General features: G+C 39.7%; 1 long non-coding RNA gene across 2 annotated transcripts; it reads left to right on the forward strand.

Moving 5' to 3' along the window:
• Positions 1–206: 206 nt before the first annotated feature.
• On the forward strand, positions 207–26,135 carry LOC146648052 (uncharacterized). Of its 2 annotated transcripts, none has more exons than XR_014908489.1 (3): positions 207–341; positions 19,699–19,750; positions 23,467–26,135. It is a non-coding gene; the product is annotated as an uncharacterized LOC146648052 (long non-coding RNA). The 2 variants fall into 2 exon arrangements; XR_014908488.1 differs by lacking the exon at positions 207–341 and adding an exon at positions 8,824–9,057.

Genomic DNA, 26,135 nt, shown 5'->3' on the forward strand with positions numbered 1-26,135 from the left:
TTACATTGTAGCAGTGCAGGTCTTGTTACCACAGAAAGCAGGCAGCCTGACATGGTGGCCAATAAAATCAAAAGTACAACAACCCCTATTGAGTTTCACGGTCACATTTGACATCAATCACTGATGTCCAGGGTCAGCAGTGTGATTTTATCCACATGACTCCTCTGATCACTCCCTGACACTACTCAGCAATGGGCCTCTACATCAGTTCTTTACTGAAAGGGCACTTACTGGACATAAGGTTGTTATTGCCAGAGGTAGTTTGAAAAAACCCCCACAAAGCGGTAATACCACTGGAGATCTCTTAAACAGTGTTCTTCAGTCTATGAGCGACAAAACCTGTAAGTGTGCTTTTTTTTTTTTCGTCAGAAAGAGAGAAAATTGTGTTGACTTTGGAGTCTCTTTTGTTTCTCCTCATCACAGGAGTGAGGGGTCCAGTGAATTTAATAGGCCAAATGGCTGACATTTTGATTTTGGCAGTGGGCTTTTGACTTTGATGTCAACCCCTACAATTTTTCTTGCAAAACAGGTTGTGATACGTCAGAGCGGTATGTGCAATATTTACTGTATTTCCCTCTCTTTCTCCCGTGAGACCACTTTAAAGTGAGGAATCAGAATGGAAATGATCAATCACAAAATCTCCTAAAATCACATATTTACTGTTCAAATACTGCACGTTGTGTTCACGTATTGGCTTGTCTTCCACTCTCTTACTTAATCTGTTTAGTTATCTGGCTTATGAGCAACTTTTTGAGTCCCCTCACAGTTCTAACACACATTTAAGTTGTTTTTCCTGCCTTCAGTCTCTGTCCACCAAGTTACATGGAAATTCCCACCATGCAACGTGATAGTACAGCAACAAATCGAAAAGGACGCATGAATTCTGCTTACGAACATTAAAATCAAAGGTCACGCTGCAAAATGTTCACTACTGGACATATTGTACTCACGTGTGGTATATTCATAAAAGCAGCTAGTTACTCATTTCTATGCAAAATTAATTCTGATTTGACATGTCATGCTCTGCTGCCAGAATTCTGAAGCCAGATTGTGCCATGTGTTTTTGTTTTTCTTTTCTTGCGCATGTGAAAGACCATTTGGAAGCAATTTTTCTCTGTTAATATGAGTATTATTTTAATTGTGGTAATTATAGGTTAAACTGTTCAACCACTCTTAGGTGCTCAGCAACTTTTGACAACAGGTCAACTCTTTTTAGTCTATTTCATCTTTTGCATTACTTCTTTTTCCCTAAAATATGAGCACACACAATAAAAATCGTAAGACTGGTCATTTTTGATCAGTCTCTAAATACAATTAAAATAGTGGCATTTTTAACATTCCCATAAGAAATCTGTGCTCTGTACTTTTCAGTAATCGTGAACATACATAAAATAACATCTAAAGAATAGGGCTTGTTTTTCAAATAAATAACCTGTCTTTGACACAGATTACCACTGTGACAAATCAGCACAATAAGCAGCGAGAAACTGAGGAGAACGTTTTTAGCAGTTCGGGTGTTTGCTGACTAACTTCTTTGCGGTTTCCTGTTTCCGTGACCCCTAAATCACAAGAAAGATATAGTAGTCTAGCTTAAAGTCTGGCAAAATTTAACCTTGAGCAGACCTTAGTGGTGGGTGGTACAACATATTTCACCTAAATGAAGCCTACTTACAACTGAATTCTGCCAGCGCCTACAGTCTGAAATGTGACAACATCGTCATCGTTGTTTGTCCTTGCTAGTAGAGTAATGTCTGAATTGCAGAGCAGATTCTCTGTTTGTTTGAGCTGGCCCTAGAGCCCGATATAGCTCTTTAAAGTAGAATTTTCAAGAGAATAGTTTATGTAAACTGTATTAAGGTTTTTGTGAGAAAGTGAAAGTGGTAATTGTCCACATTCCAACAGTTTCAATCCATAAACTTTGGGACCATCAGCCGTGAACAATCCAGCTACTAGCAATTTGTGTAGCAGATAATAATCAGGCTACATGCAAAGCAGCGTTCCTTTGACAGGCATTAAGGCTGTGGCCCATGCTGTAAGGGATTTGAGACATTTAAAGGAATGGTTGGTTTAGTTTAAATAACCTTGGACAAGAGGAAAAACTAGACCTCCTCTGGCCACATTAACAATTTCCCTCCAAGAGAAATCCAGATCATTTATCAGGATAAACCAAAGTGTGGATACATTCATACTTTAGTCTACACAAAGAAGATATGTGGCACTCAGCTTGCATTTCATTTATTACCTCTTCTGCACTTCCAATTTTCAGAGGCTACAAGAGACAGCTTGCAGAACCCAAGTGTAATCAGAATAATAACACAAACACATCTAACGACAACTTCTCCGAAGCAGCTATGGCAACAATCTAATGTCTTCACCACATGCAGACACACGCAACAACTGCAGCGTCCTCAGTTGTGATTTATGCCCCTTCTCGCAAGTCTCTCAGGGTCCTCTTCAGCACATGGTCACCTCGTGAACAGCTGGGTGAGATAATTTGACTGGTACTGGTAGACTGGATTGCATGTCCTTTCAATGGGTGCTCTATTCTTAAATGAATGATCTGGTTTCATTTGAGTCAGATGGCTCACTCAGCAACGCTCTTACAGCATCAGGTAAGAGTGTTGCCCTAATCAGGCTGCTCTAATGTTTCCAGAAAAACTACGGGTATTTAGAAATGTGCACCAAATTGCTATAAAATAAAGCTGATGGTGTGTCTATAGATGGAGTAAACATGGTTAAGATGGGATAAACTTAAATTATAGACTGTGTCATTCTAACTTAAATTTTGCAAGCACAAATTTAGTACAAGTGATGTGAATTATATCTATATCTACATATGTCTACATAAAGTTTTAATGGAGTCCATCAGTCATCCTGATGGACCTGACGACTGGTTTTCAAGTAGCTGCCAGCTGATACATCGGGGGAAGTGTATCGGGTCAACAAAGAGCTGCCACTGATCTTGGTATTTTCTTCCTCATCCAGCGCTGCGCCAACAGGTGCTACTTCATTCAAAGAGATTAGGTGATCTCTGTCCTCAGATTCCTGCCCACTTGGAATGTCCCACATGCAGAGGGAGACAGACTTCTCTCTGCTAAGGTGGGAGGAGAAAGCATGAAAAGATCAGCCTTTCGTGCTATAATGCTAGAGCAAAAGCAAAACTTGCTATTCACTGAATCATTTAATTTTAAGGTAAAATAAATATTTCAGCTCATAGCTTAGCTTTTACTGGTTTTCTTTGTCTAACTTGTGATTGCTTTGGATTGCTAGTCACATAAAACTGTCAATCCGGATCAAGATGTTAGATGTTGAAGAAGTTGTCTACTTGCATTTATTTTTCCTGTTGATGGTTTTATTTGTCTTCATGATAATATCCTCGAAATAAAACAAACGAGAAGAACTCAAGCAGATGAACAAATCTGATGGAAAAGAGGTGGCATTAAATAGGAGGTGAAAAGTCAGCAATAAACTTAGACTTACAAGGCAAGGCACAATGTACATTCCAATTCCTTTAATTTTAAATATGTTTATATTGTCTATCCTGTAAAATAGTCAGATATCTATTCATATTAATGTACAGAATTCACCTGCTTGCTGCTACTACTGCACATTCACCCAGTGTATATACTATATGTGTGTGTGTGTGTGTATATATATATATATATATATATATATATATATATATATATATATATATATATATATATATATATATAAAAACACCCAGCACGCCCCTGCGGGCGGTTTATCCTTCAAGCTCGGGTCCTCTACCAGAGGCCTGGGAGCTTGAGGGTCCTGCGCAGTATCTTAGCTGTTCCCAGGACTGCGCTCTTCTGGACAGAGATCTCCGATGTTGTTCCTGGGATCTGCTGGAGCCACTCGCCTAGCTTGGGAGTCACCGCACCTAGTGCTCCGATTACCACGGGGACCACCGTTACCTTCACCCTCCACATCCTCTCGAGCTCTTCTCTGAGCCCTTGGTATTTCTCCAGCTTCTCGTGTTCCTTCTTCCTGATATTGCTGTCATTCGGAACCGCTACATCGATCACTACGGCCATCTTCTTCTGTTTGTCTACCACCACTATGTCCGGTTGGTTAGCCACCACCATTTTGTCCGTCTGTATCTGGAAGTCCCACAGGATCTTAGCTCGGCCATTGTCATTCTCCACCACCCTTGGGGGCATCTCCCATTTATATATATATATATATATATATATATATATATATATATATATATATATATATATATATATATATATATATATATATATATATATATATATATATATATATATATATATATATGTATATATATATATATAATGTTCTTCCTCTACACCCCCCCCAATTTTTGCACATGTCGAGGAGCGTGTCAGGCTACATTTCACTGTGTGTTATACTTGTATAACTATGCATGTGACAAATAATAAAGAACCTTGAACCTTGAAAGAACCTTGAACCTTGAACCTTGAACATGCCGGAGATGGAACATTTTTCCTGTTTCCATCCCGTAGCTTCTGTCTATTATTCTTTTTCTTTCTTTCTTTTTTAGCACAACTGCAATTGTCCCCCATCATCATTATTATTATTATTATTAGTAGTAGTAGTAGTAGTATTAATATTATTATTATTATTATTAGATATGTAACATGGGGGCCTGTCTTGGGGTCTTGGAGCAGGCTGTAACCTCAACTATACTCTACTTTAAAAAAAAATCTGCCTTGTCTGATTAATGGCTAACATAAACCTTTTCAAGTTGTTTTTGCCTATTTTTGATTGAAACACTGAAGAGAAGGGTACAAAATAAAGAGGGAGAGATTATGAAATTTTGGTACATGACTATGCAGTTGACTGCCAGACAATAGCTGGTGAGACAATGTGGCAAGCTCCTTAATTATATTTAATTACAGTGTTTTGATGCTTTCAGTGCTGTTGAGGTGAGAATAGGTGAGTTGTTCTGTGTTACATGTTCACTTCATGCTCTTACTTCCCATATTGCTTCATAAAAGAACCACAGTCCCATGCAAACGTCAGGTAGAGACATAATCACAAGATATACTGGACTTATATGAATTAAATGCTTCATGAAGTTTTATTTTATGTCCACTTTTCCACTTCAGCCAGGCTTAAAAAAATGCATTTAATAACAACACTGTTCAAATTTCCTCTGATATTTCTCTTATTTTTTTTTGGCAAAATCTCAAACTGCAGAAATTACCTGTAATAATCAAAATAAAGTTATCTATTTATTCACGGGCATATTTGGATGTAAAATTAAATGGTATATCTTGATAAATGTTGAAGTATGTCACTACAAATTAAGAATGGGACCATGGTGATACAGTGAGAGTAGTTTGTAGATGGGGTGCAGCCTGGGTAAAAGGAGGTCACACATGCTTTGTGTCCCCCAGGGAGTCTTACTGGGCGAGACATGAGTGCAGTCTGCATTTTAGGTGCAGCTCCTGGGCGCCACACAGATGAGCTCATGAAACGCTATGCTGTCCCCCTAACAGGGGTTGGGGCGGGGAGGGTGAGAGGAGAGGGTATTCTTGCCATCAATCACCCAGGGTGGATCTGAGATCTACTGTTCCTGGATGAGTCCAACAGGCAGGAGGAACATGGGGCCAAGGCCACATTAAAGGCATTGCGTGTCACGCCTCAGCATGAAAGGGTTGGGATGGAGTCAAAGGAGAGAGACCATCAGGATAACAACCAGGAGGTGTGGTGCCACGCAACTGGAGAGGTGTAGCAAAGCAAGGAGACAAAGTGAAGAGTGGAGACTGGGGTAGGGGAGGGACACATCTGAAGGAGAAACTTGTGAAAATTGAAGACTGAGGCAAATGAAAAGGGACAAACACTGTCAGAACACCAGCTTACAGCATAAAGCGGTATAGTCAAAATCTCTATCGTTGGCCAAATTTATATAGTTTCTATCGTATATCGTTTATATCGCTCACCCCTAAAACATTATTTGTGAAAGAATGTGTCATTTTAAATCGCTCACTGAATTTGAGGGTGTTACCAATGCGGAAAGTTTCTTACCTCTTACCATCGACTGTAAGTGGTAATTTTGCAAAGTGGAAGCATTTAGAAGCCACAGCAACTCAGAATGGGCCACCAAGTGCAGACTGCTAGTGTGTAAAAGTCACCAGTGCTGTCCTGGTTCAGTTCCTCTTGCATTCATATCAGCACAAAAACTGTGCAACAAGAGCTTGATGTTATGATTTTCCATGTAGCTCCTGTAGGTGTACTGCGTAGGCGGCCAACTACTTTTTTCCATATAACTTATCTTCTTTTGTTGCACCAGACTATGGCCATCCTGATTTTTGCCTTAAAGTGGGGAATTCTAACATGTCTAACATTCATGTAGCTTCCATAAAATTACCCACTAGATAGTGATGTTCTACTAAAATGCCTAAAGCTCAGTGTTTTCACTGCTGCTATCCTGGTGTTTTGGAACCACGAAGGTGAAAAAAAAAAAGAAAACAACAATTGCTCAGTAAAGAATAACCTGCTCATTTTTCTCAGACATTAGAGAAGCATCTTCTCAACTAACGTTCAGCAAGAAAATGATTGCGTTTCCAAAAATGTCCATGTATTCTTTCAAATCCTCAAGGTATTTTAAAGAGTGCCGTTTATTTGTCTTTATCATCTGTTCTCTGAACCTTACAGGTCATCAAACAGCTGCCTACCCAGTTAGCGTATTGCCGTCCTTCCAGGAAAACATGGCAGCTGCAGCCAACAGTGATAGAGAGAGCGGGAGAGAGAGGAGGAAGACAGCAGGAGAGAGCATAGCTATGTGCAAGGGAACTGGGGAGGCACTGGGGCATAATTTAAACAGGAGACGGCTGTTTCACAGACAGGAAATGAGAGGAAGGCTAGTTCCTGGGATGGGACTGAATTGGATGGTTCAGACCCAGACCGGTATCAGAAGGAGACTTATGTGGTGTTCATAAGGATAACAGTAAGGTCATTGAGAGCAGCATTTCCTTTTCTGATCATTTGGCGAGCTTGTCAGCACCAGTATCTCAGTTCCCACATCCCTCTAGAATCATTTCTATGGGCTGGATTCAAACTCTGAAATTCAGGCCGGAGCTGAATAAGACCTCCTGTTGCTGTGCCTGTTTATAAGTTCAGCTCCAGTTCTTATATGCTGACTACTTTGATTTGAAGTTTCGGGCAGCTTCCATCCGATGGAAGGAAGTCAAGTTGAAAAGGCACAATATTACATAAAAAAACAGTATAAAAATATGCTTACAGCTGAGAATGCCCAATGCGACCTGATCTCTTTGAGACCGCAGTTTTGATTTAAAACAGACACAGTACACCATAGTCAGAACCCCACTCTACCTAACGGTTCTCATGTCAGTGTTCTGGAGGAGCAGGCAGTCCTAAGCTGCTCTGGACTGTGTAACATCCAGCCATCTTGTGAGTTCTCACTGATCAGACTCATGAAGAGCAGAGTCCTGTGCCAGCCCAGCAGATTACTGCCCCTAATCAATCTGATTAGATTGAGAGGGTGGACACCTTGGCTCACATCTGGGCTACATGCTCTAACTCCCCACAGTTTAGTCTGACAGCTAACAGAGCCAAAGCATCCAGCTATGCAGGAAGCTGATCATTCAGTGATACTGGTGGTAGCAAACTTTTTATGCTTATGTGCAGTTCTGCAAGATACAGAGCGTGTGTGCCACTCCGTGGTATTAAGAGACCACCGAGCCGGGCTTTGATAAATGAAGCAGAGTAAATACAGTAATGGAGGAAATTCTCACATGTATTAAATCTTACTTTAGGTTAATATAATGCTTTGTTCTGGTAGATGACAATTTCAGGAACGTGTAGGAAGTGAGGCATCTGAACATATTAACTGCTGTCCCAATCTAGCTGTTCAAACACATCAATTTCTATAGTAACATTTCATAACACTCCCTTGTGAGGTCATTTCAACCACGCTTTAATGATATATGCGCGTAGGCCGAGTTCCTCTCACTTTTCTCTGCTCACAGGCAAGAATAACAGTCACATAAATCATCCCAGGCCTCCTATTTTAAACAGGTGTCACTTTGATGATAAAAAATGACATCTTAATTCAGAGGCGCAATGCTGTGTCAGAACGGATTAACACATCAGAAGCAATTTTTATTTTTTTTGGTTCCAGCATCATTTGGGTGGCGGTTGAGCGTGTCAGTAAATATTGGCCTCCGCTTCTCCTGGGAGGTCGCAGTGGAGTGACACGGTCAGCCTTGATGTCTCTGGAAGAGGAGTCATCTGTCAGGTGATCGCTGTTGGAGGGTCACCTCGAGGAACAGATGAGAACATTTTAAGATGTGTTTTAAATTATGTTGCTTAAGGTTCAATTTAAACAGTCATGCCTGTGCTTAGACTGCAGGACAGTTTGAGCTGCGTATCGTTATTGTCTGCCAGACAAAACTTTATAGTACCACTGTAATTTCAATTGAATGTCATAGAAGAGGTAAAGCTGACAGTATCAGGTTAAAATTACAAATGCGTGTTTGCTGTTCCAAGCTGGCACCAGCTGTGTGAATAGATTGCTAATATATATATATATATATATATATATATATATATATATATATAATATTGCTAATAGGTATCAGCGAAGTGACTGCTAATACAGGCCAAGGCAGTAAGCAAGGCCCATTTTGAGTAACATTGCCTGCTAAATCTAAAAGACTTCCTCATATTTAGTAAGAATATCCCATTTCATGTTCTTTAATGATACAGCAAAATAAATGTCTGGTATTTATATACTCTAACTAAACACTCAAAGTATTTAAATACGACAAACCAGAATAACGTTATTATTGTGGTAACGAGCACGGTAACTAGTTATTATGCCAAAATCAGGAACGCGTTACTCGTTACTGGGATTTAGATAGGGTCGTTACTCGTTACTTCGTGTGGTGGCTATCGCGGAGCTTCCACAGATTCAGTAACATTAGCAAGTGGTGAGGCCAGCAGGTGGATGAAGGAAAAGGGACGCAGACGGAAAAGAGACCGAGGCGGCCGCCGGTCCAAGTGTGAACTGAACTTCAGGTAAGAAGTTATGACCTGCAGTCTCTCTGGGTCAGATATGAACCAAGTTTAGGTGGAGTTTATTTTCGTTATTCTGACTTTTTCCGTACTGCGTGCTAGCTAGCATGACGGAGTTTCTATACAGCTGGGTGGTGCTATGATGTTAACGATGTTAAACTTTATTTTGTTCATAAGTTATTAGAGTTGCCAACCGTCCCGTCTGGTATTCAGAGAAAATATTACGCGTTTCTTATTGAGGTGACAGTTTGTCCCGTAATTCAGCTACAATGGAAAAGGCACAAAGCTGGAGTTATTCTGTGTCTTTACGTTGCACAGCTGCCTCTTCTTCTCTCATTCTCCCCCCTCCCTCTCCCGTTTCTACTTCAATCATGAAAACTGATCAGTGATCAGCTGATCGTCTTTTCTCTCTTGTGTGTTTATTGCCCACTTTGCGCCGAAAGAGGAAACCAGCGGATGTCGCGCTAAACAACAGCAGCACGTTTAAGCTTGATCAGCTGTTGTTAGAATTTATTTAATATTAATTTCTAGTATCAGCTGATGTTTGCTGGAGCCACAGCTGCAAAAAAGCTGCTGGTCATGATATGGTTTGGTTATGTGGTGAGAGGGAAACATGAAGATGAAACCAGGAGATGTCCTTACTGGATCATCAGAGCTGAACAGGTGATGGAGAAACAGGTTTACCTTTTAGGTGACATGAATGAGTTGAAGGGAAGTTATGAACTGTTTCTGAGAGACAAATAACACCAGGATCCTTTTCTAAGTAGCTGACAGCTGGTAACTGTGCAGGGGCGGGTCTAGCAAAGTGTTGCCAGGGGGGCAGGTAGGGCATTAACAGGGAAAGGGGGGCACAAAGAAATACTTTTCTTTCTTATTCTCATTTAAAATGTCTAGCTTTTAAAAAAAAATTATCTGAATCTTACAACAAACGATTGATAGATTGATGCATATATACCATCAGACGGTGTACATCACTGTCACAACAGTGTTTATTTTCATTCAAAGGCTTTATGATTTTTCCTATAATGGTGGGCCAGTCTCTAGTCAAAATGCCCGGGATGATTTTTTTGTCCCAGTCCAGCTCTGTATGCAGCTCATCTGCAGTCTGGTGTTGCCTACATCTTCCTATTCGGAAGGCAGGATTTCCGAGTTCTGAGTACAATCGAAAGCACCACGACTGCAGTTTTTGTGTTGGATGTAAAAGGCGCACATGACACTGTGACGTAGGCTAGAATCATGGCAGCAGTCAATGACGGTCCAGGCGTGGGATTTCTCTCGTGGAAATATGCACATTATCTTTTTCTTTCTATTGGTAGGTGGCACAGTGCACTTGTGGCAAGTAAGCAAGCTAGAAGATTGGCAAAGTTATGGAAGCAACACATTAACAAGAGAATTCTGAGTAAAACCAAAGTTACTTTCCCTAGTAACTAGTTACTTTGAAAGTAACGAGTAACTTGAAGTAACTGAGTTACTTTTGAGAGAAGTAACTAGTAATGTAACTAAGTTACTATTTTAAAGTAACTTACCCAACACTGATTACCACATGCCGATAGGTGCTTAGGGGACAGTTTGAAGTTCGGTATCTTGCCCAGGAATAGTCCAGCATGTGGACATGGAGTACTACCTACACGGCCTCTCAAAGTAAAGTTTAGTGATCTGACAAAAAGGTATTAAAGTAGTCAGTCAAATTAACCATGCTTTGTAAAAATGTGTTTATATCCTAAAAATGATCCTAAGAAATTTGAGTAAATTGAATAGTTCTAGTGAGGATAGTATGAGAGAACTGTATAAATTTTAAAGATATATTTCATCAGTATATGGAACTATGGGCTCACACTAAGTTTGACTTTTTTAAATATATGGTTAATGTTTAAGTCTCCATCATAATAAAAGTGTTGGAATAATCCATCCTTCATCAGCTAATAGCACAAGGGAACTGACATGCAGGGGTCTCTGCAGACTTGCGCTTTCAGTGTTTATGGACACACCCGGTAGTTACCGTCTGTTTCTTATAAAGGATATCAAAGAGGGAGCGCTGCCTGAGCCACAAAGCACCTGTTTCCTGACACTTCCATAACACGTGTTTGCCGCCGTCTTCAAAAAGCTTTCAAAGGATGAAGACACCGGCCGTGCTGCTTTAGCTTACTACATTACATGTTAGATCTAAATCACAGAGCTGCGTTCATTTAGTTGCTGACTGAAAAGTTACATTTGTTCTACGCTGTCACCACACTCTGAAATCTCTCTTAATTTTGCTTTATCTTTGCAATTATCTCCTAAGGTATTCACATGTTATACATTTGGAGTTTTTACTCTTCCATCTGATAAAACTACAGTCACAAATGCAGAGATCAAAAGTACAAAAGGACACAGACGGTGTTGTATGCTTTGATACTGATGGTCAATTTAGTCAGTATTGTGGCCGTGATAATGCCTGAGGACAAACATTAGCAGGAAGACAGGAGGGTTTTTGGTCTTGCTGTATGAATAGATAGTTCCATTTATAAACACACATGTAAAGTGATAAAGTCAAACCCAAAGGAAGGAGAGGAAGCAGTGTTATCTCCCTTGTTGCTGGTAACAACAGGGTGTCTCAGGTAGGATGTGATTGTTTCTCTCTCCATGTTTGTACATGTGTGGTGTTTTTAGAAGATCTGACGCCTTGCCTGCTTGTATTTGATCTAGTGACTGTAATCATGCCTAAATTAACCTTACTTACTACCAGGGGTTAAAGTCGGATTTGGCAGGTGGGGGGAGCCCTATGATAGATTTATAGGGGCACACTCTGAAAGAAGAATTGCTTAGGAATAAATGAGAATAATTTGTTTTGCAAGCTCCAGTGAACATTTCTTTTTGTATGGACTGTGATCAGTGCTGCTCCTATTGTATTGTGTATTTAGCCAAATGAATTCAACAAGATATAAGAATATACCAACCACTAGACACTGTAAAGTTAGTATAAATGTCAGTGTTGGGCAAGTTACTTTGAAAAAAGTAATTAATTATAGTTACTAGTTACTTCTTCAAAAAAGTAACTGAGTTAGTAACTGAGTTACAATATTCTAAAAGTAATTAATTACTTGAAAAGTAACTATTGCGTTACTTTAAAAAAAAAAAAAAACAACCTTTAACCCTCTGGGGTCCAGGGTATAATTGGCCATTTTTAACTACTTTTGATTTTCCCTCCACATTTTACCTTTAAAATCGATTTACTTTGCCTTGTTTGGTATCATCCTTTTCAGCACAACCTCACGTGTCTGAATTTACAGTTATGTTTTCATTTTGACATACTGTATTAACACAACTGATCTAAAATCAGATAAAAAACATAAAATCAGAGTAGAAAAAGTTATATTTTTTACTGTAACAACCACAAACATGTTTAACGAATCATATTTCATAACTTTAAATGCAAATATAAATTGTCAATTTTAAAATCCTATGCTCAAGTTTTGCAAACAACAAAGTTATTTGCATCCATTTACCTTTTACCTTAATTTTTTAAATAACCATTTCAAACTATTTACAGAACAATCAGCTGTTCTGCATTCAATATGATGCCACACAAATTATTTGTGCCACTCCAAATATTTCTGTCCACTATAAAGGAGAACATCACAGCCTGATACCTGCAGGTCTGACAGCAGCAGGTGTATCACTCCTTTTTCTACCTGGAGACAGCAGTCGCCTCATTGTTTTGACACACAACACAAAACTATCCACAACACTACATGCTAACTACACAAGACAACACATTAACTACACACTCCAAACACGCTAAACGTCACAAATCTCTCACATCTTAAACCTCGCTCTCTCTGTCAACTTACATTAAAATTGATGTCTGCTGAACTCGATATAACCAAGTAGTAGATGAAACCAGTGCAACATAGTGCATCCCTGTAAGTTTTATCATAGTACTGCAAATTAACCAGTTTAGCCTGCACTAAAATGAATTAGGACACTGTATTACAGTTTAAATTTCAAATTCATAAAGATCCACTGGCTGAGCAGTGCTTACCTTTCAAAATAATATCTTGTCTTCCTCTCCTTTCCTCTCTTTCTTACATCTTTCCCCATCTTTTAGTGTTGCACACTTTCTCTCTGTCCATGTGAAATACTAGCAGGGAAAAACATGCGCACAGTTGGTGAATTTGGTGATATTTGTTGAGCTGCTTGAAAAGTTGTGTTTAAAATTACCTGTGAATTTTAAAAAACGAACAAGATGTTTAAGTACCATGTCCGCAACTTTACAATTGCATAATGAACACATCCCGGGAATGAGAAGGAAAAAGAACATGTTTAAGGTGTAAGCTCACAATGAAATGTCATTTTTTGGTCTTTTTTTACTGAGCAAATATAACTATGCTGTCATTGGAAGCAACATCAGGCTGCACACGAACAACAAAGTCAACTCATTCAGCAGGAACATGCATGAACCTGCCTATTGGATGTAATAACTCATTAACTGAAGGTGCCAGAATGCTGCTCCCCTGCTTTAACCCCTGCTTACTGCCTTGTGGTTGTGTGCCACTAATAATCAGTCAAGGCGCAGTTTAATTCCATGTTGGACTCATAAAATATGTAGTGAAGACTTTAACAGGTGGACACCAATTCAGTATTTTACCAAATATGAGATATGGTCATAATCTTTCCTTCTGTTCCTGAATAATTTATAACATTGCATAATATTTTTTTGCCAAACAATGTAATTTAAGAACAGCACAGTGGTGAATGAGTTTGCATGTTCTCACTGTGTGTGAGTGGGTTCTCTTTGTATAGACCGTCTTCCTACCACAGTCTAAACAAATTCAGGTTAGTTTAACTGGTGTTTTTAAACTGGCCATGAATAGTCATCCGTCTCACTGTGTTGGCCCTGAATTAGACTGGTGACCTGTCCATGATGACCACACAGTTTCACTTCCATTATATACATAAACTGTTAACACTTTGTAATTGATCAGCATTAACCCAGCAATTCCTGGATTATGGTCAAAACACATTTTGTGAGCTCACAGTTAGCTTAAGTATTTAGCGACAAAAAGTAATCAGTTCCGAATGAGTGTGAAGTTAACCCCTAAGGGTGTTGAAGAGCTATCACATTCCCAAAATTAAGATGGACTGAAGCATGCAAGAATGATGCTGGTGTAGAGGCATAAAAAATCAACACTGTGTTTAGGAAGACATTTCATGATGTGGCAATCCAGCTGTCACATCATTAACATCTACTTGTTAGATCTATTCACACACTGCTATAATGCTTTAAATAAATTCTCCTCATTTTAAATACTAAAGATGGATTTCTGCTGCTTATCCACCTGACTTGTAAAGACCTAACCAAATTACCCCGAGAAAATATCAGACCACATACTTTACATGCTGGTCCCACTAGTAAAGCGTTAAGAACCTTATGTAGACTTTAAGTCTGATGTTTTGATGTCACTGTTTTTGAATCTTTTCATTTTTCCACACTTGTGTCCCATCAAATTCCCCAATCTAAAGTCTAATTTAAAGTTCTTGCATTGCAGTTTCCTGATTTGAAAATGTTCCCAAAATCCAGATACATCAAACAACATGTGGCCACAGTCATTCATGCATATCGAGTGTAATATAAACAAAACTCTGGATTATGTTCAAGCTTTAAGTTAGGCACACTCAGACAGTCTGTAAACATGGCAAAAGCATCTACTTTTGCAAGAAAAAAAATTGGCTGAATTTGCTTTTCAGTAATTCTCCACTCTTAGTTGTGGAAATTGATTTACATATGGGATATTTGAGAAATTAGGTTACATCTGTAGCCCAGTCAGCTATGTGAATGTGTCTGCACTGAGAAACTCACACTTATAGTCACCTGCTCCTTCTTTTCCAGTGAGAGCATGTTTAGCAAAGCAGGGTACTGCATGAAGAGATTTCCCCCCCAGTTTCTGTCTGGCTGTTCAACTGCCAACCCCATCAACAGACATTACCTACCTAACTTTGTAAAAGTCAAAGTATTTCGTCTGAACAACCAACCAAGCCAAGGGAATCAAAGTCAGGCAAACAAAAGGCAACTTGTGGGAGCAAGATCACTTAAAAGTAATTACAAAAAGTAATGAAGCTACATTAAAAGGTGCTATTTGTCTTTGAGCAGTGGTCTTGCTTTAGAAGTGAACTGAAGGGTGTAAGTACATGAACCAGTTCTTTACAAACCAGGTCTGTTGAAAAGTCGGCGGTTCATGAACGAAAGCGGTAAGGTGGTGAGGTCAGGCGAATCAGGAATCAAAGGTTTGTGTACAGTATGTGCATTCTGGTGTGGTTCACAGGCGAATCTTGATTGATGACCACATTATCAGAGTGTTCATACAAAATGCTGCTCTGTAACTGATTCAAACAAGAAGTTGTCCCAGCAGATGGTAAATGGCCTGTATTTGTAGAGCGCTTTTCTAGTCCCTAAGGACCCCAAAGCGCTTTACACAACCTGTCATCCACCCATTCACACACACATTCACACACTGGTGATGGCAAGCTACAATGTAGCCACAGCCACCCTGGGGCGCACTGACAGAGGCGAGGCTGCCGTACACTGGCGCCACCGGGCCCTCTGACCACCACCAGTAGGCAACGGGTGAAGTGTCTTGCCCAAGGACACAACGACCGAGACTGTCCAAGCCGGGGCTCGAACCGGCAACCTTCCGATTACAAGGCGAACTCCCAACTCTTGAGCCACGATCGCCCAGCAGAAACAAAACAGGATGCTTAGTAATGTCACATGAGTTAGCCACAGTTCCTTGATGACAGATAGCTCTGCATAAAGGGTGATGTTTTGTCATCTGGATGTCATCAGCTCTGTCTGTCTTTGTCCTCACAGTCTCTGATCCATCTCCCTACAGGGCTAATGGCAGTACTTGTGTTGACCATTACATACAAAACATATTTACTGTTCACATGCACACACACAGACACACACGCAAAAAATCAGATAAAACATCCACATTAAACTACTACCTCTACTCCCCTTTCTTTTTTTTCTCTGCCCTCCCCCCACCCCTGCCTCTCCAGTAATGAAAACAAGATGTTCTTAGTCTCCATAGACAGAGAGTAGTAGCAAGTTAGGGCTCCAGTCTCCGCTCCACAATTCTCTTAAACCCTCATCTGACTTTCTTAAATATGTGACAAAAATGCATTAACGGAGACTTTAGGGGCAGCACCTTGACTGCTGTAAATAAAAACGTGCTGCTCAATGCGAACTTTCCCTCGCCTGTTAAAGGTGGGGAAGTGGCTGAGCCTCATGGAAGTGGGTACTCTGAAGGACTGAGATGAAGCTCGTTGAATAGAACATGAGAAAATTGGGAGTTTCTCTGCCGGCAGGCATCTCTCTCTCTGCATATTTGTGTGTGTGTGCATACTGTAAGCATCTGAGTGTGCACTTTCCACTAAAAAGAGGTGAGTATTACTACCAGACTCTGCACCTGACTTTCATTTTTCAATTTGTAAACCAATCTTCTCACAATTGGGCACCAAATTAAAGGATAAACACAGAAGATATTCATCGTGTTTACTTCAAAGCCCTAAACATCACTATACCTTCCTTGCTCTGTCCCCTTCACTTAAGCCCCCATCAGCAGCATTCCCACCCAATCACTGCTTCTTTTCCTGCCATACATTAGTCCTAATCACGGTCAGTCCTTTTTTTTTTAAGCCAGTTATCGCTTGTCACTCTGTAGCAAGCGTGTGATGAAGACATATAGTTGTTGGTGCTTTCATTTTACATGTACTTTCTCATAATCAAAGTGTGTGCTTGTGTCCTCCTTCTTTAAGACTATGTGCAATTTAAAATATGTGTTAATTGTGACTGATGCACACTGTTAATGGTTCCGATCAAATATTCCTATATTCCCTGTGTTGCATGTCACTGTTTTTTTTAACATGTTTTTTATATATGTAGCAATGTTGCTTCTTTCATGTGATTTTATCTTAGCAGAGGTTAAAACAAGAGAATGACTGTTATCATGTAGTTGAGTAACCCTGTGTTAGCAAGTTACAGGTATCCATGTTTATCCAATTTTAATACAGGAAATTCGTTTTACTTTACTTATCATTAGCAGTTATTTAAAAATTCACTAACAGCAAAGTTAGCAATGTAATATCCTCAACCCAATGTTTCACTGTGCTACACACGACACTATTTTTCCTTATTTGACACAGTTTAATATAGGCCTGGCCATTTTAAAATTTGATTACACTACAGAAATTGTAGGAAGATATACTACATAACACAAAAGCAAGTTGTGTTATGTCTAGATTGTTTCTGATTTGTGAATGTCTGCATGTTGTTGTTTCCCTGTTTCAGAGCTTTCAAGCTTGAAAGCGCAAAATGTGCGTATGTTTACTTGGACTGACACTTGTGTTTAGTTAGCTGCCCCTCAACACATTTTGGGCAGACTGTGTGAGTGGGTGTCTCAGGCCGCCAGTTTTTCAGAGCTTTCAGACATTTTAGTCTTAAATTAATTTAGTACTAGTTTACATGGTAAAAGTGTTTGGGAGAGACATTGATCTCAGTCAACAGTTCATTATCTTTAGTGGGCAATTATCCACATTGTCACGTTTGCATTTATCCCTGTGACTCTAAGGTCACAGGGGTCTAGTGTAATTCAAGCTGCATGGATGACTCCATGGCCTTAGTCTTTAGGGTAAAGTACACCCAAGGGAACTGTCTCCACAAGCACACAAAAAGCCAGTTTGGCTCAACCCATTTTGATACCTTTGCATTTTTTTTAGTGTAGGTTATTTATCTTGCTTTTGTATTTGCAAATACAGATGTGTTCAAAGTCACCTTCACTGGTGTTTTCCTGTAACTATAATAACTCACCATACCATAAATGTCCATCTATCAATTTATTTTCTGCTCGTCTAGTTCAGGTTGGTGGGATGGGGCTGAAGTGTACCTCAGCTGTCATAGGGTGAGAGGTATAGCACACCCTGGACACATCGCCACTTTGTTGCAGGGATAACACAGAGAAATAGACAACCATCATGCATATTGTGAAGAAGCTGAAGGAGAGAACCCACACAGACACAGGGAGATCATGCAAACTCCACACAGAAAGGACTGGATTCAAACCTAGGACCTTCTTGTTGCAAGGCAGTGGTTATTCCCGTCACACCACCATGCTATCCCGTGCCATAAATAATTTTGTAACTGTTGTTTTACATACTTATCTACAAGTTTAAATACCCAATCTCTACTTGCTAACACTTGTTTTATTATGTGCAAATCATTTGCCAAAAAGAGAGAGGGAGTTAAAATCATTTGATTAAGAACTCATTTAAAAACTTTTTTTTTTTGGCGTAAATACTGAACAGATATTTGATTGATTTGTATACATGATTATAATTAGGACATTATTTGAGTTGCAAGTGCAACCTTTAAAATGAAAACTGTTGTAGCAATACAACATCATAGGAAAATTTATAATAAGCACTGGACTTGTATTTCTAAATCCACCAGATGAGTTACGGATGTATTTAATATAGAAATGCACTTGAATCACATACTTGTTTCTTTTGGCAAGTTATCGAAGATAATATTCGTATGTTGATGATTATGAGCAACCATGTTGTGGTTTTGCCAGGCTAGATGACTCCCCCACCACCACATGTGGCATTTGGCCTTCAGAAACTCCTTAAACAATTTCTCCCTATGACAATACACAATACTTCATACCATAACTGACCCATATGTGTGCAAGTTCTACAGTTGTGTCTGGTAAACAAGATCAGATTTCGATTTCCCTGATTTTGAAGCCAACCATATGTGTTCAGACAGAACGTGCACATTTTCTGATGTGGTTTGATTGCACATGAAGTCAATGAAAATACAAGAGAGGCATAACCAGTTAAGATCAAAACAAAATTAAAATGTTACAGCTTGCAACTCTGGCAGACGCTGGCATGCTGTCAATGCATTTATCTCTACCTCGATCACTTAGTATGCTGGTTGTTCGAGGTAAATATGCTCAAAGGTCAAGCAGTAGACTGTGAACTGCAAGAGGCAATCCTATATAATCAACAAATCTATACACTGGGCCAGCTTTACTGACTACACAGCAAATTTAAGGATAAACAAGTTACTTTAAGCTACATCATGAACCTGAATGCATAACTAAAACTCTGCACAGTATGTATGTGTGAGTTGTAATAGCACAAAAATAATATCTGTGTGTACAAAGCATTTTCTCTAGGTCCAGAAGCAGATTATCCCCAACATTTCCAGTTGTTTTGCAGGTTTTCAAGTGAGATCATACTAACAGCATAAGCTTATGAATGACTCATTTTTAGTTCCAAAGAGACATGAGGGGTACTTACTAAATCTGACATGCACTGACTCTTCAGCACAAACTTCTCAGTTATGTTACATCAGTTGCTGCTGCTGTTTAGTTTATATGGATCCTTATTAGGTACACCGATGCAGCTGCTATTCTTCATATGGTCCACAAATAGCTTCACACTATGACAATATAATAACTTAACAGAGAACACAGAGACATAAATTCTCTGTGTTAAGCCGTTACAGTGCACTGCTGAAACACTAAACTACTAAACTACTGTTAACTGAATAATTAACTTGAGCAGCAATAACTTAACTATAACTTAATTTGCTTACAGCTGTAAATGTATACCAGCAGAACTGAACTCCCTGCCCTGGTCCCTCCCACCTGTAAGTATACATGCACTGGCACGTAACTATCAATCCAATTATTCATCCATCTATCTATCCATCCATCCATTTTCTGATGTAATGTAATTCAGGTTAGTGTTAGAGTAAGGCTGGGGCCTGTCCCAGCTGCCATAGGAGGAGAGGCTGTGCACAGCCTGGACAGGTTGTCAGCCTGTCACATTCTGACACATAGAAACAGACAAGCATTCACGCTCATATTCACACCTATGGCCAGTTTAGAATAACAAATTAACCTAACGCTCGGGTCTTTGGACTTTGGAAGTAAAGCCAGAAATTTCAAATGTAACTTAGTTCAAGGTTAAAATATAGCAGCTGCACCTGAAGGCAAATACAAAGGTATAATTTGCATGTATAACGTTTAAGGTGTTGAATGATGCTTGGTTATGCAGGATGGAAAGGCATTATGCGGTGCACTCTCAGAAAAATCGCTGTGGCTATATTTCATTAAAAATTTCAGGGGAATATTTAAAATAGAGAAAGGCTATCCAGCACAAATATGAATGGCTGACTTTAAACACCTTAATGGCCCTCAGACCAGAACTTGGCAGTCACTGGAGTTGTGAGTAATATCCGTCTGCAGGCAGCTAGTTCATTTAAGAGACGAGCAATAAATGGCTCAAGTGAGGGGGAAGAAAATACTGTGGTTCATTTTAAACAAGGTATGGGCTTGTCCATTTCCTTTGTTTTTCAGTTCCAGAATGGAAATCATAAATAATAAATAATAGCGACTTTTTTTGGTTTTATATATAGTATGGCACAACAAGGGTGCACTAACAAATAATGGCATCAAATAACTTGTAAAAGATTAACCAAATCCAGATTTTAGGTCACAAGTTCAAATATGCATCACTTATTTGAAGCTTTGCATTCCAGCTTTGACCTTCTAAATGACTTAAAAGTCACAATGAGAGAATGAGTCACAGCGTTAGTACTAAGCACCATCTCCCTGCAGTGACACATTTTTTAAGCAGATCCTCATGTTTTCTTAAGCATTGCCTGTCTTAATCTTGGGAAAAAGGCCTATTTCCTTCTGGTTCCAAGTTCTCCCACTGAGGGACAAAGTGTGTCCCTAAGTTCAAGCGGAACCTCGGGCAATGTAAAGGGGTGAGGAGGACAAGAGGTAGACCCATGTTAGAGCCAGGATATACTGTGGGAGTGTGTGGGAGAAAACTGAGAGGTTACTGACCTTACAGGGAAATAAGTAAAGCTTGAGAAAATACACAATAAACAAGAGACAGATTACAATCATCTTAAGTCATGGAACTGAAGAATATAGCCTCCATGACATAGAAAGGTTGCAGCAGAGAAGAAGCAAAGAAGAATATCCTGCACAGATACAGCACTGCCATCACTACTGCCACCATCCCTGGACTGCGTGTTGTTGTAGATTTAACAACATTAAAACACAATAAAAATTGTATGAGTGAAATGTCTACATAACAAAGCTTAACCAAACATTTAAACATGCTAGCTTAAGTAAAGAACTGTTTGCTGGTGTGACTTTAATGACAACATCTCCCAACAAAGAGACCATGCTTCCAGCAAAAATTGATGCTTTTACAAAATCTATTGAACATTTGATTAATAGTTCATCATTACAAGTGTTCATAAGAAAAGCAGTTATTGACGAGGAGATCTTTGCTCTAGTTCACACAAAAATTGTTTTTGTGTCATTTGGATTCTTACTTGAAACAAGCAAACCACAATTTCAAATAAAATTCTAGATAACAAAACAGCTCAGCGCTGTTTCTGATGTAACAAAACCGAAACAGTTTCCTATTAGAGTTTCCAACAATTATGTGTCACCACTTCCCTATACCTCTTATCAGAGCCCATGTACACAATGGAAGTGACTGACCTGTGCAGCTCCGATGACATACAAAATGCTCCCAGAGGCTTTTGGTCATGTAGCAGCACCAACAACCTTAGTGGACGTACTTGGGAGGTTAGCTGAACTCCGCGCAATTATTCAGTATCTCTGGGCATCTGTAAGACATTTTCTATGATATTACACAACTGTAATATTTTCTGTTAGTCGGAACGTGATCAGATATAAATTACACAGACTTCTTACATTTCACAAATTCATGTTTAACCTGATACTTTAAATGAAAAATGTATGATTGTGAAATATAAATGGAATCACTGCAGCACACACAAACACATGCCTGGATGCCCATTAGCAGTTTAGCAAAGGAGATAGCCCCAGTGTGCAGAAGGGTAGAAAGAGAAATGTTGTCACAGGCCAAGATTAGAAGGTAGGTTGATAGATCCTCTCCTGCTTCTAATGAAGCCCTGCCTCATATTAGCCCTGGGTGAAGGAAACAAAAAGGGAGGGTAGCGTAAGAGGCTACAATAGGGGCCAGGAGGAGAGAGTTATCTCATGCTAACTTAGTTAGCTGATAGGCTCCAGGGATACAGGAGAAGAAGGGTCAAGACCCCTACCAACATCCCTCTGGGGACCAAAGCACAGAGAAGTCAACATTCCTGAGAAACTCGGAGACTTTCCTTCCCTGGAGAGATGGAAAGATGAGGGAAAGACTGATTGAAGGGGGAGACACAGTGGGCCTAAGAGAGCAAAAGAATGAGAGAACTTTGCATGTTCTTTCCATTTAGCCTCCTCACAGAATGACTGCACACACAGACACTCACTTCACTTTATGCATCACATACGTTTTCCAAGCCATTTACAATCCCAGGCATTGTTAGTGACTCATAAACTCACATTGACCTATGTACACTCATTCCTGTCATTATTTGTGAAATATTTTTAGGCGAACTCCTAAAATAGTCTTTCTCTCTCTTCTCCCCTTGGGTAAGTAATTTCCAGAGCAGTGGTGAATGGCGCCTGCAGAAGTCTGAGGGCCAGGAGGAATTCGTACTCTTTGGCAGAGAGCCTTTGTTAAAGCGATATATCAGGCTTATCGGTTGCATGTGCATGCAAAAACAATTTGCATGATCTGTACCTGTGTTTGTTTACAGACAATATGGGGACGCAGCTAAAGTACCAAATACCATGCGGGGGGCTGATTTTCACTTAATCATCAGCCTTGTGTTAGACCTCTCTCAGCTGATGTTCAGCTGAGGCATGAACTGCCAAATATGTGAACATTAAATTTTGGAGTTCTTGAAATCAAAAGATTGAAAAGGTTTAAGTTTGAGACTTTCCCCTCTGTTTCCTTAAGCCTTTTTTGTCGATTCAATGAACAGTGAAAACCATTATAATCAGGGGATTATTTTGACCACAACCCCCCCCCCCCCCCCCTTTTTTTTTTTAAAAACAAATTGTAATATTTTAGTCTTTGAAGAAACTACTTAGCATGAATGTGGCCCAGACTGTGTAAACTGTGCCGGAGCCAAGACCTCTAAACACAGCAGATTTCAAGGTCTTACAATGATGCATTTTAATGGCACTTTTTCTGACCTCCCAACTAAATCCCCATCACTCCCCCTACTGTACAGATAGCACACAGAGGAATTTGAATCTCAGCTTCGTGTGGGTTTGATCGTGTTGTGAAATCAGGAACACTTAAGGAGAGTACGCACACTGACACAATGGACATTTGTGTGTGTGTGTGTGTGTGTGTGTGTGTGTGTGTGTGTGTGTACTGTTTTCATGTTTTCAACATTCAGCTGGCAGAGGTGCAGATCAGAAGGCCAGTGCAGAATAACAAAAAACCAATCTTCTGTTTCAGAGTCATTTCCCATTCCAGACTGAGTAAGCACCAAAGAAGGGAACTCCGCCCTGACAGACTGAGTGAGTAAGTCACCGAAAGCAATCATTTGTCTTTGTTCTGCACAGCAGGCATTATTTTTTCCTGTGTGTAAGCATTTGTCTTTCTTCATCATCATCTAATACAGCGAAGCTTTGACAGCCCTCATTCTGCTCTAGAACCCAGCTTGTCGTCTGCATCTCGCTCATGACAGCCCCCACAGCAGAGTCCTATGCAAACATGTAGGAATGTATGAGAAATATACCCTCCTGGAATGCCCCTGGCAATCACTGCTGGCCAGCGAACGAGCAAGAAGGCGGTCACATGTCTTCACAAAGGTCCAGGCAACTTTACAGCATTCTCAATCACTCATCGATGGTCCCTTTTTTTTGCAGTCATCTGTGGGCTCTGTGCAGCGAGAGAAAGTAAATGTAGCATTGCCAGAAACACCGCACAGCGCTGCCGCGCTGCTCCGAATAGGAGCAATGCCCTCCAGGCACCCCTAGTCTGGGCTCAAAGCCTCCAATATCTGGCAGCAGTTGTTAGTGTGCTCAAGGGGTGGAAGGATATTCAAACTTTCATCCCTGGTTAAAAATAGGCTGGCCCTCACAAAAAGAAGGCCCTGCTAATAATCACAGCTCTGTACTGGCTGTCTGAAGCATCTGGTCTGAGAATGTGTCATTTTTTAGGAGGGGCCTGGGAAACTGTAGACACCATGCTTGCTGCCCAGAATAAGAACCATGGGAATGATTGAAGGGGTCTTTTTTTGTGTGTGTGGGCCGCTGAACTAGGACTAGCCTGTCTGCAGGATTGGACAGCCTTCCTTGCTGCCTCCCGGCTGCCAAGTCAGGCATAACTCACTTAATGGCTGGTTTGCCAGAAACAGATGATTTTATGGTAACACATAAATGGCTGGGGACACAATGAGGTCAGGGACTCGTGGACATGGGAGCGATGTCAACTCTTGAAGGTCAAAAAGAAATCTTATATCGACAAGAGAGCGTTTCAGCTGGTTGCGGCACATGTATTCATGTAAATTAAATACTGGGACATTAGATTTGGGCTATTATTCCAGATATTTCCTTTAAACTTGAGGCTCACTTGACTTTTACATGGTGAGAGTTATTTTCTTCTTTTGAATATGTTTAGACAAGAGTTCATTTAGAAGATCCATGCCATTGTCATGTTTATATGTGTGGTAAATGTAGTTGCTAGCCATTTAGGGAATAGAACTGCATTTGATTAAGATTAAAAATATGTATTTTTTGTATGTAAATATGTAGATTTATGTATGTAGATTCTTTTATGTATAAGAAAGATAGCTGTTGCCCTTATTTCCAGTCCTCATATCAATCTAAGCTTTTTGGGGTCTACACAAAATCACATAAAATAATAAAAAGGTTCAATTCACAACGTACCAGCCAACTTAAAAAAGTTTAAAAAAGGAAGACAATTTGTTTTTTCCTGTGTTTTAAAGTGGAATGTACTACTAAATAAATGTGTCACTGTTGCTGACTAATTCCAAATAAACCACTTTGTCTGTTTATATTATATATTACAAAGTGTGGGAATGCTCAAGTATTACCACTATTCTTAATTTACAGGAAATGTGACAGGTGCACTGTGAATTGCCTTTTCTTGAGGAAGCAAACTTGCTGCTGTCATTAACCTGGCTAACAATTAGCTTTTAAAACAGAGAGAGGTGTTCATGGGAGACAAACTGGTTAATGAGTTGTCAGACCAGTACTTGGCTTGAAAAGCTTCCAGAGCTGAACCTGGGAGGGATGAAAACCATCGCAGAGCAAAATGTCACAAATAGTCTGAATAGAAAATCCGTGATCTGCAACTTACATAACCTGTTGTACTTTTATTTATTTATATTTGTGACCCAGTAGTTGTTGCTCTGAAAATAACCATTGCAGAAATGTGTTAAATTTTATAAATAAATGGCATTAATCTGCAACCTAATGCGAACAATGCATGAACAAATCCATTTTATTAAATCCATTTCATCGTGTGAACGAGCCAAAGCTTTTCAGCAGTGCTGCAGTATTAATCAATCCAAATTTCGGTTTAAATGGATATAATACTTGTTTGTTTTTGTAACTGTATATTACTTACCCCATTACTTGTGTTTAAATACTCGAGATCTAAACAGTTTTTGTATTTTTCTCTAACTCTAACATCTTATATTTTAAATGAAACTTTGCACATGTTTGCCAACAGTTGTATCCAATATAAACCTGGCTTGTTGCTATACTAATCAGTTATGATCTGTTATGGATTTTCAATTTTTCTCGCTCATTATGGAGTATGGCCATAATGAGCAAATGACAAACTGTGAATGAAGTACTTGATTTATTTTTGGATTATGGCCCTGCTGAGTATAAAACTGTCATAAACGAACAGAGGATGACCACAAAAGCTTTGTGTCCGTAATTTGTGAAGAATTAACAAAGACACATGCAGTCTCTGTCACGTAGTGAAACTCGTGACCTTTGACACCCGCTGACCCACAAAAGCACAAGCACACTTGGAGCTGCTGGACTTCTGGCTCGGTTCTGGAAAAAGGTGTATAATGATTGGCTGGGTGAAAAGTTTAACATCAATAGCACTTTAAATGAAAAATGACCGAAGTAGGACAAATATAA

Source organism: Rhamphochromis longiceps, linkage group LG18 (assembly GCF_057381845.1).
Source record: "Rhamphochromis longiceps isolate RC_006_pf linkage group LG18, R_longiceps_female_GT1.1, whole genome shotgun sequence".
Taxonomy (NCBI): Eukaryota; Metazoa; Chordata; class Actinopteri; order Cichliformes; family Cichlidae; genus Rhamphochromis; species Rhamphochromis longiceps.